Source organism: Somniosus microcephalus, chromosome 18 (genome assembly GCF_052327205.1).
Source record: "Somniosus microcephalus isolate GS21.2 chromosome 18, FLI_Smic_1.0, whole genome shotgun sequence".
NCBI lineage: Eukaryota > Metazoa > Chordata > Chondrichthyes > Squaliformes > Somniosidae > Somniosus > Somniosus microcephalus.
Window position 1 is genome coordinate 38,880,240 of NC_141004.1, and position 16,815 is coordinate 38,897,054.

Sequence of the window (16,815 nt, forward strand, 5' to 3'; positions counted from 1 at the left end):
CAAAAACAACCTTGGACAGTCAATGTACATTTTAAAATAGCATTAATGTTGCATGATACTATGCCATTCTTATTGTGCTAGAGGATAAAAGCACTCTGGGTGGTTTGACTGTGAAGTTCTCTGCTACAAAACATTGAGCAGTACAAAATAAAAAATTAAATGGGAATCAAATAGTTGCTTGAAAAAGAGGAATATTTAAAGATATGGGGATGAGCAGGATACTGGAATTGAACTCATGGAGAAAAATAGCAGCATTGACTCCTTAACCAAAATGAACTGTTTCTATGTTGTAACATTCTACTGGTGTAAGTAAAATTGCATAAATCAGACAGTGTGTAAATTCAATGGTTGGGAGTTATGGGTCTTTTACATGAATAATAAAAGAACAGAATGTGAGGTATCTGGTGACATTATTGTACAAAGTCTACAGAGTTCTGTATATCCTCTGGTTAACACTTTGTGGTCCTCATTGCATGATCTTAGTGCTCACAAAGATTTCAAGGCCAATCATTTGGAGCCCTACTCATAGCCTCCCTCCCACGGCACTTGCATTTATCTATTCCATCTTTATTTTGCCTTAATTCTTCCCGAGCCCAATTGCTGCTTCTCCGTAGCATTCATCTAGCAAAAGAATGTTTTCTGTTGTCACTGCTGGATGATAAAGGAGGATCATTAAGGATAATCAGGCAGCTGTTACTGCAACTGGAGACAATAGTTGCTGGTGTTTAGTCAGACTAATTGAATATAAAAGAAGATGGAGAATTTGCCATTTTTTAAGCAGGACATTATTCAGTGATTGAAGAAAAATGAGTTTCTACCAAATGAGAATAGTTCATTTCCCACTGAATTGATCACACAACTGGATTCTGTAATCGGTTCTTCATCTTTGCCAAGGCTTTCGCCACTGATAAATATGTTTTCCAGAGCCTAAGGGCTTCCTATAAATCTTAAAGGAATTTGCTTAATGTCACAGCATTCCTTTTGGTTTTATACATGGCCATGCACAAGGCCTTCAGTGAAATGAAATCATTCAAATTGAGCCTGTCTTTGAAGGTACACTGGTACAAAATTTTGTTTCAAAGTTTAGTGAATAGAAAACTGAGTGCAAACAATCTTTCTGACTTTGTGAAAGTAACTTAATATTAATATACAGATCATTAATATACACATTGTTAGCCTACATTTTATCATGTGCTTCCCTTTTGATGCGCCATCAATTACTCAAAAGACTGAGGTTGAGCGAGTAACAATCAGGCTTTCATTAACTAAAGAATGAAGGTCTTGTCTCGAGTGGTCGACCCGTCCAGAATACTAAGGGACTGGGAGGTAGTCACTTATATACCTGGAATAGTGGGAGGAGTCAGCCGAGGCATGTCCAGACCTGTACCTAGTGGAATACACATACAGACACAGACAGGTATAACAGTGGTTTACCACATTCACCCCTTGTTTAAAAATGAGTCCGGCGGGGTGAAGTGTATTTAAAAGTTTGTGTATTGGAGTCTCTCCGGAGGTCTTGTCTGCCGCTGTGATCGACATGGCGACGGCAGGGGTGGTGGAGCTTCCGGCGTCGCGCCTCGTGTAGGCTGGGGCCCTGGAGTGTAGTCCTCGTGGGCGACGGTCCAAGGCGAGCCGGCTGCTGGGGTTGGATATCGGGTCGTGGGGGGGGTTGGTAATGGGTAGTGGGTTACAGCGGTCCCCGAGGGTGCGAGGTCTCGTATGGAGACTGTGTCCTCCCGCCCGTCCGGGTACGCAATGTAAGCGTACTGGGGGTTGGCGTGGAGGAGGTCGACCCTCTCGACCAGGGGGTCCATTTTATTGGCCCTCACGTGTCTTCTCAGTAGTACCGGCCCTGGGGACGTCAGCCATGGCGGTAACGATGTCCCCGATGTGGACTTCCTTGGGAAGACAAACATTTTCTCGTGAGGGGTGGCATTGGTGGCAGTGCAGAGCAGTGACCGAATCGAGTGGAGCGCATCGGGGAGCACCTCCTGCCAGCGGGAGGTCGGAAGGCCCCTAGACTTTAAGGCTAGTAGGGCGGCCTTCCAAACTGTTGCATTCTCTCTTTCCACCTGTCCGTTCCCCCGGGGGTTGTAACTGGTGGTCCTGCTTGTGGCTATACCCCTAGCGAGCAGGTACTGGCGGAGTTCGTCGCTCATAACTGATGAGCCCTGGTCGCTATGGATATAGCTGGGGAAACCGAACAGGGTGAAGAGGCTGTTCAGAGATTTAATGACCGTGGCACTGGTTATGTCCGGGCAGGGGATAGCGAACGGGAACCGGGAGTACTCGTCAATGATGTTGAGGAAGTACACATTGCGGTCGGAGGAGGGGAGAGGCCCTTTGAAATCGACGCTCAGGCGTTCGAAAGGGCGAGTGGCTTTTATCAGGTGGGCTCTGTCTGGTCTATAAAAGTGCGGTTTGCACTCAGCGCAGACTTGGCAGTTCTTGGCCATGGTCCTGACCTCCTCGATGGAGTAAGGCAGGTTGCGGGCCTTGATGAAGTGGAAGAACCTGGTGACCCCCGGGTGGCAGAGGTCATTGTGGAGGGCCCTCAGCCTATCGATCTGCGCGCTGGTGCAGGTGCCACGTGATAGGGCGTCTGGGGGTTCATTGAGCTTCCCAGGCCGGTACAAGATCTCGTAATTGTAGGTGGAAAGTTTGATTCTCCACCTCAAGATCTTGTCATTTTTGATTTTGCCCCTCTGCTTGTTGTTGAAAATAAAAGCAACTGAACGCTGGTCAGTGAGCAGGGTAAATCGTTTTCCGGCCAGGTAGTGCCTCCAATGACGCACAGCCTCCACGATAGCCTGGGCCTCCTTCTCGACCGCGGAGTGTCTGGTCTCCGGGCCCTGGAGGGTTCGTGAGAAGAATGCCACAGGTCTCCCCGCCTGATTAAGGGTGGTGGCCAGAGCGAAGTCGGACGCATCGCTTTCCACCTGGAAGGGGATGGATTCGTCCACTGCGTGCATGGTGGCTTTGGCAATGTCTTCCTTGATACGGTGGAAGGTTAAGCAGGCCTCTGCCGTCACGGGAAAAGAGGTGGACTTGATCAGCGGATGGACTTTGTAGGGGACCCACTGAGCGTAGTAGGAAAAAAACCCTAGGCACCTCTTCAGAGCTTTTAGGCAGTGGGGCAGTGGGAGTTCCATAAGGGGACGCATCCGGTCCGGGTCGGGACCGATGACCCCGTGTTCCACAACACAGCCAAGGATGGCGAGGCGGTCTGTGCGGATTATGCACTTCTCCTTGTTATATGTCAGGTTCAGAAGTTGGGCGGTGCGGAGGAATTTCTCGAGGTTTGCGTCATGGTCCTGCAAGTCATGGCCGCAAATGGTCACATTATCTAGGTAAGGGAAAGTGGCCTGCAGCTCGTTTTGATCGACCATCCGGTCCATCTCCCTTTGGAAGATGGAGACCCCGTTGGTAACGCCGAAGGGAACCCTAAGGAAGTGATAGAGGCAGCCGTTTGCCTCAAAAGCAGTATACTGGCGGTCTTCAGGGCTGATGGGGAGCTGGTGGTACGCTGATTTCAGGTCAATGGTCGAGAAGACGCGGTACTGCGCGATCTGGTTGACCATGTCAGCTATGCGGGGGTGTGGGTAGGCGTCCAGCAGGGTGTAGCGGTTTATTGTTTGGCTGTAGTCGATGACTAGGCGTTGTTTCTCGCCGGTCTTAATGACCACAACCTGGGCTCGCCAGGGGCTGGAGCTGCCCTCAATAATCCCCTCCTTCAGGAGCCGTTCCACTTCGGTTTTGATGAAAACCCTGTCCCCGGCACTGTATCGCCTGCTCTTTGTGGCGATGGGCTTACAGTCGGGGGTGAGGTTAGCAAACAGTGGGGGGGGTGCGACTCTGAGTGTGGAGAGGTTGCATCTGGTGCGCGGCGGGCAATTTGGAGGCTGCTGGCTGCGGACTGTGAGTGGGGGGAGGGGGCCACCGTACGCCATCGTAACGCTTTTGAGGTGGCACTGGAAATCCAACCCCAGTAGAACGGCAGCGCAGAGGTCGGGCAGGACCAGGAGTTTAAAATTATTGAACACAGTCCCGTCTACTACTAGTGTCACCATGCAGTAGCCGCCAATGTCCGCTGACTGGGACTCGGAGGCCATAGAAATCCGCTGGTGCGCAGGCAGGACTGGGAGAGAGCAACGCCGCACCGTGTCGGGGTGGATGAAGCTCTCTGTGCTCCCGGAGTCAAAAAGGCAGTTTATTGCATGGCCGTTTACCTTAACGTCCATTTTGGACCGAGCTAGCTGGTGCGGTCTCGTTTGGTCCAGCGTCACAGAGGTCAGCGTAGGGGTCGGTGTGTCGCTGCGAGTATCAGATGGGGGGGGTTGGCGGTCTGCTGCGTCCCGGTTGGTGTCCAAGATGGCGGCGTCCATGATTCCCATGTGGCTGGGGTCGTCCAAGATGGCTGCTGCTGCGGTGGTTCGCACATGGCTGGGGAGGCCCAAGATGGCGGCCCGCACGGCCCACACGCGGCGCTGTTGGGGGCCCAAGATGGCGGCTCGCACGGCCCACACGCGGCGCTGCTGGCGTTCGGGGTGGCTTTGGCCTTGCAGACGCTGGCGTAGTGTCCCTTTTTCCCGCAGCCCGAGCAGGTCGCATTCTTCGCCGGGCAGCGCGCTCTGGGGTGTTTGGCCTGGCCACAGAAGTAGCATTTCTGGCCTTGGGATACTGCTGTCTGGCTTTGGGACACTGCTGCGGTAGTTGAGCCGTTGTTGGGCTGTGGCTGGGGTGGCACGGTGCTATGGGGCTGTCCTACCGTGTCCCAGGTTGTCGTTCCCCGCGGCGTCCACGGTGCAGAGGAGTAGGCATCCATGCCCCGGAAGGCTGCGTCCAGCGTTAGTGCGATGTCGGAGGCTTTGTCGAGGGTGAGGTCACTCTGCTCCAGCAGTCGCTGTCAGGTGTAGTTGGACCTGTGGCCCGCTACGAAGGCATCCCGGATCAGTTCCTCCGTGTACTTAGTGGGTGTTACCGCCATACACCCACAGGCCCGGCCAAGCACGGACAGTGCTTGGAGGTATTCCTCAGTCGATTCCCCAGGTTGTTGCTTGCGACTCCCCAGAAGGTGCCTAGCGTATACTTCGTTCACAGGGCGCGTGTACTGGGTCTTGAGGAGCTGGAGGGCGGCTGTGTACGAGGTCGCGTCCCGGATGACTACTCGGTGGTTCACCTTGGAGAACAGGACAGACAGTTTGTCCGCATCCGTTTCGACCGCAGTGGAGGCAGTCAGGAATGTCTCGAAGCACGTGAGCCAGTGAGCAAACTTGGTGGAAGCGTCCGCTTCCCGACTGTCCAGGTCCAGGCATGCTGGTGTGAGGATCTTCTCCATTATAAAAAATTTAGTTAATAAAATTGATGCGCCATCAATTACTCAAAAGACTGAGGTTGAGCGAGTAACAATCAGGCTTTTATTAACTAAAGAATGAAGGTCTTGTCTCGAGTGGTCGACCCGTCCAGAATACTAAGGGACTGGGAGGTAGTCACTTATATACCTGGAATAGTGGGAGGAGTCAGCCGAGGCATGTCCAGACCTGTACCTAGTGGAATACACATACAGACACAGACAGGTATGACAGTGGTTTACCACACCTTTTAAGTTTCATTTTTGTATCAATCAATATATGCAAGGAACTCTAAATCTTTGATGTACCCCCCCACTCTTTTTTGCCTTATAGGAATATATTTAGAAATAGTGACTGGAGAAAGACAAAGTTCAGCAAGATAAGAAGGGACCTGTCCCAAATTAACTGGACAGAGAAGTTAGCAACTAGGTCACCAGATTAGTAAAGGGAAATTTTCAAATATGAGATGCATAGAGTACAAAATAAATATATTCCTATAAGGCAAAAGGGAATTGCATCAAAAAATAGAGTGAGGAGAGACGTTAGGAAAAATGTCTTTACACAGAGGATTGTTGGAACATGGGATGCTTTGCCTCAGATTGAGGTTGAGGCAGAGACTTTTATATCTTTTAGGAAGAATTGGAAAACTAGTTGAAGCAGAGATGCAATGGTTGCACTCTTGTCTCTGAATCAGAAGGCTGTGGGTTCAAGTTCCACTCTAGAGACCTGAGCACATAATCTAGGCTGACGTTTCAGTGCGATACTGAGGGAGTGCTGCATTATCAGCGGTGCCATCTTTCAGATGAAACATCAAACCATGTTTCGGTGGGCAAAAACAACCCTATGGTGCTATTCAAAGAAAAGCAGGATAATTTTGCTGATCTCCTGCTTGATATTAATCTCTCAACCAACACCATCAAAACAGATTCACAGAATCACAGAAACCCCACAGTGCAGATAGAGGCCATTTCAGCCCATCGAGCCTGCACCGACACATATCCCACCCTATCCCCGTAACCCCACGTATTTAATCCCCCTAACACTAAGGGTCAATTTATCATAGCCAATCAACCTAACCCGCACATCTTTGGATTGTCTGCTCATTTATCTCATCGCTGTTTATGGGATGCTGTTGTGCACAAATTGGTTGCCGCATTTGCCTACTTAACTACAGTGACGACATTTCAAAAGTCATTCATTGGCTATGAATTACTTTGGGATGTGAAAGATTGTGAAAGTTGCTATATAAAATCAAGTTTTTAAAAATTCTTTCTGTACTAAAAATTTTTTCAGCAAATGTCTGACCGATAATGTTTTATTACAGTACTAAAGAACTCCCAGCTTTGTAACTCATAGTGCAAGTTTCTTTATTGATCCTTTTCAATTATCTGGCAAAAATGTGGCATTAAGCATGAATTGGCAGCCCTGAGGTTTTCAGATGAGTGGTAGTATATTCCCACGGGATGGATTTTTCCACAGTGAAACATTGAATGCTAAGAAACAAATCACTAAAATTAAAGCTACATTTCCCCATAATTATTTCTCATTAGAATTGTGCGATTGTACGAAAAAAGATTATTTTGGCCTGCAGTCACTGATTTAGAACTTACGTATGAACAAAAACAATTGTTTCAAAGATCATTAGCGTAGCATTGTGTTTATTTACTGAAAATCGTAAATTTCCATCTGGCAGCTGCTGTTAAGCTTTTTCATGTTATTGCGAGGATTTAAATGAGTTCAGAAAATATGGACCTGTACTTCTGTAAGTAACTGATGGTACTTCAGGCTCCTCAACTCCAATCCTGGTATGCTAGACTCCCATTTGGACAATCCCAGCATCAACCAGCTTTCAACTGGTAAAGATGGCTCAGTGGGAGTTTTGTTAAAGTGTCTCCACCAACAACAGTGACAACTTGCATTTATATAGTGCCTTTAACGTGGTAAAACGTGCCAAGGCACTTCACAAGAGCAGTTATCAAACAAAATTTGACACCGAGCCACTTAAGGAGATATTGGCCCAGAAATTAGTGTCCCAACGCGTGAGTAAGCACCGTGTACTCACGCGTGGGACCGATGGAATTGCCAGTTTTTTGCATGCACAGCGCAAGCGCGGGAAACCGGCATTTCCGATCCTCTGAACCAAAGGGTTCAGAGGTCGAACGCGTGCGCGCAGGAGTCTGCGCGTGCACGTTGAACTTCCTTTTTTTTTTCTTGGTTTGTCCGTGCGTGAAGGCCTCTACTTTTTACACTTTCAAAAAGCAGACGTAAGGACTTAATTTTAAAAGGTAAGTGGTCTATTAATTAAAATTAGAATTTTTTTTCCACAGGTTTATTATTTTTAAAGACTTTACAGCCCCGATTTTTTATAAAATTATTTTTTTCAAAAATTTAAATTATTGTTTGAAATAGTTATTTAAAGTTATTTATAGTTCATTTAAATAGTGTGATTTTTTTTTAATTTTATTTCAAGTTTAAGTACTGTTTTGGGTGCCCGGAGTTTTCATGAGTTTGACAGTTCTTACTGTCAAACTCATGAATGAACTTTTGCATCCTCCGATTAGTTGCCCAGTGCTCACGTGATCCCAGCCGACGCATCGCACTAAGTACGCCGCTGGGTCATGCAAGCACAGCGCACCAGGAGCTGAACCGGGCCACAGACAGGAAATCCACGCAGGCCCAGGCTTCAACTGCCGGCGCGCTAGGTAAGTGTAGGTCGGGGGCTTGCACCTGCGGGAAGCCCCCGACACGAATTTCTGGGCCATTAGGACAGATGACCAAAAGCTTGGCCAAAGAGGTAGGTTTTAAGGAGCGTCTTAAAGGAGGAGAGAGAGGTAGAGAGGTGGAGATGTTTAGGGAGGGAATTCCAGAGCTTAGGGTCTCGGCAGCTGAAGGCACGGCTGCCAATGGTGAAGCCCAGTACTATAGTTAACTTATGCTGATTATTTTATGGATTGAACGAATTAAAACATATAAACAATTGTTGAAGTATGGCCTACACTAGAATATTGAATGGTTCCCAATGACTTGTACCCAACTCAAAGCATGTTACTCAGTGCTGCGTTACTACGTACTCTTGAGTTTAAAAAGCTGTATTATTCACAAAATTCTCCAAATTGTGGGCAATGAAAATGTTAACCCATTGAGTACTGAAAATCTTTAAAACTTAAGTAGTCAGCCTTGGCTCAGTAGTAGCACTCTTGCCTCTGAGTCAGAGGCTGTGCGTACTAACCCCACTTGTTCCTGTTCCACAGTTGGATTCAGTAGCCTAGATTTTCTATGGGAAGTGTGGTTGGATGGGACTTTCATCCACCCAATGGGTTCTGGGGTCAGCAGGTCAGTGTGATGTGCAAAATTTGAGTGAGTTCCAGGCTTTGGAAACTCCACTGATGGGGAGCTCACTTGTTTGGGGTGGGAAAATAGCACGCTGCTGCTTGCTGTGAACACCTACAGCAACTTAATGAGGCAGCCATCCTCAGGAGGCTTTTTACATAGTGACCACAAAGATCTGCTGCATAAAATTCCTGAAAGGTTTGCTGTAGAGCACAGACCTTTCACATTTGCCGGTGCGGATGTCAAAGTGCACCTGGAGTAGGCTAGAGACGGCACGGAGGTCCTATCTAGAATGTAGACACAGGGAGGCCTCAATCAGGGTAGTTCAGAGCCAGTGGAGGGAGGTGGCCAGGCTTGTAAGGGTGAACTCAATAATCCTACAGACTGCCGTTCAATGTGGGAAGAAGCTTAATGACGTTAACAGGTCGGGCAAGGTAAGAGGAGTCAGTAATACTCCTCGAGAGTCAGACTCTATTAAAATTCTTGATTTGCTTACCATCAATGTCCAGGAGGCAGTGCGGTGCCCTTTACATCCCCACTTCTCACAATCTTACATGCAATCACCCTACTAAAAGCCTCACATGGAATCTAATTGCTTCCTGCAAGCATTTGCGATTTCTCCCCCATTTCATTATGGGCTGCATGCAGGCACATGAGTTTTACTGCATGTCATGATATCAGAAGGTGATTCTCACACTTTGCATTCATTTTTAAAGGAAAAGGTAGTCCCTAACTGTTGTGATGTATTTTGTATTGTATTTTGCAACGCCTAATGTAGTTATATTCTGTATTTGTTTAAAATAATTGTTTAACTTAAAGCTAGTTGTGAACTGCCAGCACAAGAGCCTGAATTCTGTGCTCAGTGCTTTATAACGGGATGTCTTGTGATACATGTGAATAATATCTATGGACTGTCAAATAAGAGTCCACTAAAACTGGCGACCTTGAGATTTTAGGAGCAGCCTTGGGGAAAAAAATGATTAACACTGACAAAGCCATACATTAATTTAAAGGAACCTTGAGGAAGACTAACAAGGAGGAGAAATAGATCACTCCCAAATGTCTGGGTTAAATTGAGGCCCATTGTTGGAACTGTGATAACGTGATCGTAAATATCGGCTCTAAGAAAGAAAACTGGTAATAAGCAAAAGCGACCTTAAGGTGGCTAAAAATAAGATAAGGAAGAAAACTGGTCAAAAAGAAGTGGGTTGCAAGAGTCTGAGGAGAATAGGTGAAATTGCTGTCATCAGACAAGAGGAACCAGCGTAGGCCAGGAATGTCAAGACAGATTGACTAGCAGAAATGCTGGCTGAGGAGTCAGGGGGCATTGCTCCCTATTTGACAAGGCTAGTGATCTACAGCTCACAGGTCCTGTGCTTAAAAGACTGTTGCTTGCAGAGTAACAAGTGCTGGTGTAGGTTTGGGTGCTGTGTCAGCTGCATTTTATCAATGGCAGCTCTTGTGAAGGACTCTGTGAGTAGTATAGGCAGCATATTGGAGGACCATTTAAGACACTGCAGTCCACTCATGAACAGGTGGCACTTCCAGTATTTCTGCAACAGAGGCTTCTATAACAAAGGCAGTCTTTGCTTCCTGCACGGATGTTGAAACTGCTGCCGTAGAGGCCTTGGGTTGGTGAGCACTGATATATTTGGCAGGGCTTCACTGATCTAACCAGAACCATATGATCTGCTGTCACACAGATCACTGACCATGCAGATCCAGTCCCCAGTCCTAGAAGCATGACAGGAAGGCATGCTTTAGACTACATGGGTGGAAATAATGGGAAATGGGGTATATGCTAACCTCTGGAAATGATGGGTGTAAACTCAATAAGGTATTGAATTGGGCTGAGATCTGACATAATGGCTCCATTTCCTGCCTCTACCCCTGCCCACTTGACTACTGCCCCAAAATGAGGCGGAACACAGCAGGAAATCTAGGCTAGTAATTCCTTAGAGTAAATTCAGTGATCCAGCCACTTCCCACACTAAGTCGCACCCAGCACAGCATGGGTTAGAGAATTAGGGCTATAGTGCTGTCACCCTGCCTCTGACCCGCTATCCCTTCACGTGCAACTCAACACTAGTTGAGCGGAAATGCTGAATGTAACTGCTTTAAGCCACGCCAGAGGGACCATCACATCCATAGTTTAAATTAAAATATTCAAGCAACTGCAAAAAAATGGATAATAAAACAATGTTGACATGAATCACAGCTCCTTTTACTGGTTTCATTTTTAAACAATGCTAATGGTGAGACTTCTTTAAGTGACAATTAACTGCAATGTACTTATCATTTCACTTTCAAAGTAGTTAATTATCATGTTCTTGCGCTAAGAAATGATCACATGCAATGATCTAGACAAAAATAGCTATCATGTTATTTTTTATGAAAATCAGCAGGACAAAGCCAAATCAAACGAAAGAATGGGTAAGTAGCATACAGCAAGAACCTCAGTCCAGGAGCTAAAAGCAATTTGCTACTACAGCTCTAGCATTTGCTACTTGTTTCCCAGGTACATTACTGAAAGCTTCCCTAAATCTCAAGACAAGGATAAGCATTATTGAAGATATCCGGAGTTGAGCATGCCTATGAGAATGATCTAAGATACAAAAGATGAAACAATCCAGACTAAGGCTAGTAAAGGCCCTAAAACATTGTGGAAGATTCAATAATTTCCATTGAAGTCTGCTTTGCAACTGAAACTAAGGGGGAAAAATTCGGTATCGCCCCATTTGGGGCGCCATTATTGGCGGTGCGCAAAGTTTAGCGCCTGGCGCTAATTATCGCTTCCGACAGCAAACTTGGCTTTTATCGCCCCCTGGAGGTGATTGGAGCGCTAAATCAGGCGCTACACACCTCTCTTAAGGCGTTAAGGCCGAGGAGCGAGGCACTACCTCAGAGGGCGGGCGAAGCTCATGTGATGTCAGTCAGCAATGGAACACAGACACACTGGCGCCGGCCAGTTCTTAAAGGGGAGGGTTGATCTTGCTCTCCATCCACATCCTGCTCGTTGCAGCCTTGAATCTCGGCCTGGGGAGACCTGTACATCAAATCTGCTGGAAAGAACAATGGAGAGACCCAGGGAAAGAGCTCACAGTGCAGCCCCCACAGTCTCTTCTAAATCGATACAAGGAAGGGCAAATCAAAATAAACCTGCAAAGTGCTGCTCAGTACCCTAAACTCCTTTACACAGCGTTGAATCTCTCCAGAAGTTTCTCTCTCTCTCTCTCAGAATGCATGGTGCAAAAATGTCACCAACAAAAAAAGGCAGGAAGTGGTCGCCTTTAAATAGCACTCCCCCAGTCCCTTCCTGACTGCAGAACGCACCCCTCAACCTGTCGTTGCTAGCGGCAGGCAGTAAGGCAGGGGGCGCCACTCAATATTCGGTCCGGGGCGTTGCGCACTCGACTGACGTCACGATCTGCCGGCGCAGGAGATCGTGGCGGTAGTGTTTAGCGCCGCCGCAAAATGCCTAGTTAATTTCGCGAGAGGCGCAGATATCGCCACGCCCGGGCGCTAGTTGCTTTGCGCCCCACTTGGCACCATCTTAAGGCGCTAACGGGAGGCGCAACCAACTGAATTTTTCCCCCTAAGTGTCCCAAAAAGCATGTTGCCTCCTAGGTACCAGCATAAGGAAAGAAAGAACTTGCAATTATATAAAATCTTGCACATCCTCATGATAATCCCAAGTCACTTTACAGCCAATGAAATATTCTGAAGTGCAGTCACTGTTGATTCATAGAAAATGTGGCAGCAAATTTACACATAACAAGGTCCCACAAGCAAAATTGGTTGAGGGATGAATGTTGGTCAGAACTCCTTGGCCTAGAAATTCACTTGGGCGCGGGCAGCTCGCTCGTGTCCAAAAGTTAGCGCTGGGTGGGGAGGCATTAGCGCACGCCGTATATTCGTCTTCTGCGCCCCAATTCGGAAGCGGGCGCTATACCAGGGTGTGCCCGCCTCCGTTTGGGGCGCTGCAACTGAATATCGGCACGCTAGTTGCCGCAGCGCCACCCGATGCGGTGCAGCAGGCTGCGGTACTGCAGGCCTCCCCCTTCTCTTAAGGGGGAGGTGCCTGCAACGGCTGGAGTCCCGATCGCGAGTGCCGGCAAAAGAGCCCGGCACAACGGAGAAGTGCCGGGCTCCACGGAAACCAGCCGGCAATGCCGCGGGGGGGGGTGGAGGAGGCCGGGGAAGGAGGTGCGGGCAGGCGGCCGCCGAAAAAGCGGCCGGCAGCACCTTCAGCTTTAAAGCGCCCCACTATGGCAGCAGGACGGCCCCGTTTTCTGTTCGCTGTTTGCGCCCGCTTCGGAGGAGGCGGGCGCAAATAAATATGGGGATCGGCGCGGTTTCGGGGCGTTACGTGCCAACGCGCACACCGATGACGTCATCGGTCCCGGCGCAGCGCTAACGGCTACCGCCGCCAATACCGCTGCACTCAATTTCAGCGCTACCACCCCACCGGCACAAAAGACCTCTTTAGGCGCTAAGTGGGCGCAAGGCCCACTGAATTTCTAGGCCCTTGTTCTTCTTTGAATAGTGCAATGGAATGTTTTATGGCAATCTGAACAGGCAGACAGACAGATGGAAAAGTTAATGAAATGGAAGGGAAAACAACTAGAAGTCATGGTTCACAAAGGAACCAACAACACAGGAAAGAATAGGATAGAAATCTTGCAGGGTGATTTTGAGGAGTTAGATACTAGATTAAAGAGGACGACCTCCAGGGCAGCCTTCTCACGATTACTCCCTGTACCTCGTGTTAGGCCAATGAGGGAGAAACAGATTAGATATGTTAAAATTAAATTGAGAGTTGGTGTAAAATAGATGCTTTAAATTCCTATGACATTCGAATGAATACAAGGGCAAGGGGAACCTGTTCCGATGAGCTGCACCTAAAGTAGACTAGTACCAATCAACTGTAGAGAGGGTGCATAGAACAGTTGGTAGGGAACTAAAAAGACATGGGGCGGAAAATCAAACAGAACAGACAAATAATACTGAACTAGAAAAGATAGATACCAGATGTTATGGAACAGAGAAGGGAATAATGGAATGCAGTTTGAGCGGAGACAGGGATAGGGAACCAAGGCGGGCAAATGGAGTTGAGATACAGATCAGCCATGATCTAATTGAATGGCAGAACAGGCTCAAGGGGATAAATGGCCTATTCCAGTTTCTATGTTCCTATATTAGCCTCAACCTGGCTCTAAAAAAATGCTGCAAAAAGCATGCAACACCAATTTTCTCCACAGCAGCCTCCCTTTTGGGGACACTGGTTTGGCTGAGTTCCACAATGTTGTAGTGTGGTCAGGGCTTGTGAAGCACAGGTACTGCACGTTTATCTATCAAAATTACATGTACATCACAGGCTCCTGATTGGAATATGGTAATGAGGCTCCCGACTGTTTCTGGCATGTCCCTTGGCCATCTATTTCAAGGCCCAGATCAAAATGGGAGCAGGCGCAAAGACAGCCCTAAATTTGTCATTACAATTTAGGTCTTGCTTCCACCCCATTCCCAATAAAAAGAAGGCTGTCAGAAAGACCAAAATCAGTCCCCATTTGACCCATCAATCCCTTTCCTATAACAGACCAGATGCAAGTTGTATGGACTCTCTCCACCTTACTTAATCTTTAAATGCCAATGAATAACACAGATAAAACTTCCAACAAGATAAAGCTGTGTGAAATGTTGCCTTTTCTCCACAAGTGATCAATCAAAAGCTCAAACATCAATCCAACTTTACAATCGACATCATTAACCTGCCAGCAGGGATATTTCCAGCTCTATGCGCCAACCATAAGTTTTCAGCTCCTTCAATGATATTGAATAGAATTGTCAATATTTCTGTAATATTACTCAAATATCGGGACTAATTTCATTACTGTAATATCAAACCTAACTGAGTAAAATGAAAGCTTTAAATATATTTTAACATTTATCCCTATAGCTCTCCTGTTATTTCATCCCTTTTACTTACTGTCTGTTTCTGTTCTAGATTTATTACTTCAAGTTTAATTTTATTCTTTTTTTTAACTAAAATAATCTGTTTTACCTAATATAATCTTATTTTCCTGCTGCATTGAAAATTAAAATAATTCAATTTAATTATGTTGCTTTTTCCCTCCCCCGCCCCCTCTGCAATCATCATCCATTTTGGAGATGGGAACAACTTTGAAAAATGTTGTTGTTCCAATAGCCAGGTTTTTAGCCAACTGAATGGCAAAGATCTAAAGACCGATTTCATAAATGTGACTTCAGTTACTCTTTTTATATGTTCTTCCATGTCAAGATACAATGGGACTGTTGACAGATGAGTAAATTCACTGAGAGCCCCCTGAAGACGAGCATGCCTGTATATGTAAGCATCAGTGTGATGCTGATATGCTGAAATCTTCCCTTCATCAAACGCATATTAACTCCCTAGGTTGGACTGAGAGAAAAATATGCAATTTTCAGTTCGAATTTGCAGCATCAAGCAAAAGAAAATCAGGCATTTTTCTCCCTTTTCATGAGCCATTCTTGCTCCTTTTTGAAGGAGTAGAAATCCTCAGATCAGTACTGCAGACAAACAAATCATCTGTTAGTGCTTTCTCCCAAAGTTACACCACCGTTCAATCATGCCTAGCTATATTTTTGCTAAAATTAAGTAAGAAAGGAATGCAGGGCTGCTTGAAGTATACTTGTTCATTCTTTTCTGTTTTATGCATCTTAGTGCATTTTTCAATCATAGGAATAGAGTAAAATAGGCCATTCAGCCCCTTGAGCTTGTTCTACATTCATTTAGATGATGACTGATCTGTATCTTAATTCCATTTACCTGCCTTTGCCATATTCCTTCATAACCTTACCAAACAAAAATCTATCAATCTTAGTTTTGAAAATTTCAATTGACTCAGCACTCACAGGCTTTTGGAGGACAGAGTTCCAGATTTCCACTGCGCTTTGCATGAAAAAGTGCTTCCCGATTTCATTCCTAAATGGCCTAGCTCTGATTTTAAGGTTATGCCCTTGTTTGGGATTCCTCCACCAGAGGAAAGGGTTTGTCTGTATCTACCCTATCAAATCCTTTTTATAATTTTAAGCACCTCAATTAGATCACTCCTCAAACGTCCTAAAATCAATGGAATACAATAACAATTTGCAATTATATAGCGGTTTTAACATAGTAAAATGTTCCAAGGTACTTCATAGGAGTGTAATCAGACAAAAGGAGCCAAAGAAGAAGACATTAGGACAGCTGACCAAAAGCTTGGTCAAAGAGGTAGATTTTAAGAAGGGTCTTAAAGGAGGAGAGAGACGTGGAGAAGTTTAGGGAGGGAATTCCAGAGTTTAGACCCGAGACAGCTGAAGGTACTGCCGCCCCTCGTGGAGTGAAGGAACTGGGAGATGGACAACAGACTAGAGTTGGAGGAACGCAGAGTTCCTGGGGATTGTAAGGCTGGAGTAAGTTACAGAGATAGGGAGGGGTGTGGCCATGGATGGATTTGAACACAAGTATGAGAATTTTAAAATCAAGGCGTTCGAGGATCAGGGGCCAATGTTGGTCAGCAAGCACAGGCATGATGGATTAGCAGGACTTCACAAGCCACGTCTATGCAACCTATACTCATAATTTTACCTATTTTAGCCTGATATCATTTCTGGTGAAACTGTAGTGTACGTCTACAAGGTCAATACATCTTTCCTGAGGTTTGTGCCCGAAACTGAATGCAGTACTCCAGATGGGATCTAGCCAAGGCTGTGTGAAAGTGAAGCATCAGTTCCTCACTTTTGAATTCCAACCTCCTTGAGATAAAGCCACCATTCCATTAGCCTTTTTATACCTGTACAGTAGCTTTTAGTGACTTGTGTGCATGGACACCAAAATCCATTTGCTCCTCCACAGCTCCTAGTCTCAGACCATTAAGAAAATATTCTGATTTGTCTTTCTCAGAACCTCTTATTTCGTCTCTATATGTCCTTTTGTAACTTCCTGCTTCCATCTGCACAACTTACTGTGCCTTCTAACTTAGTGTCATCTACAAATTTGGATATACAACTCTCTATTCCTTCATCTAAGTCATTAATATATACGGTGAAAAACTGAGGTCCCAGTACAGATCCCTGGGGAATAGCTCATCAG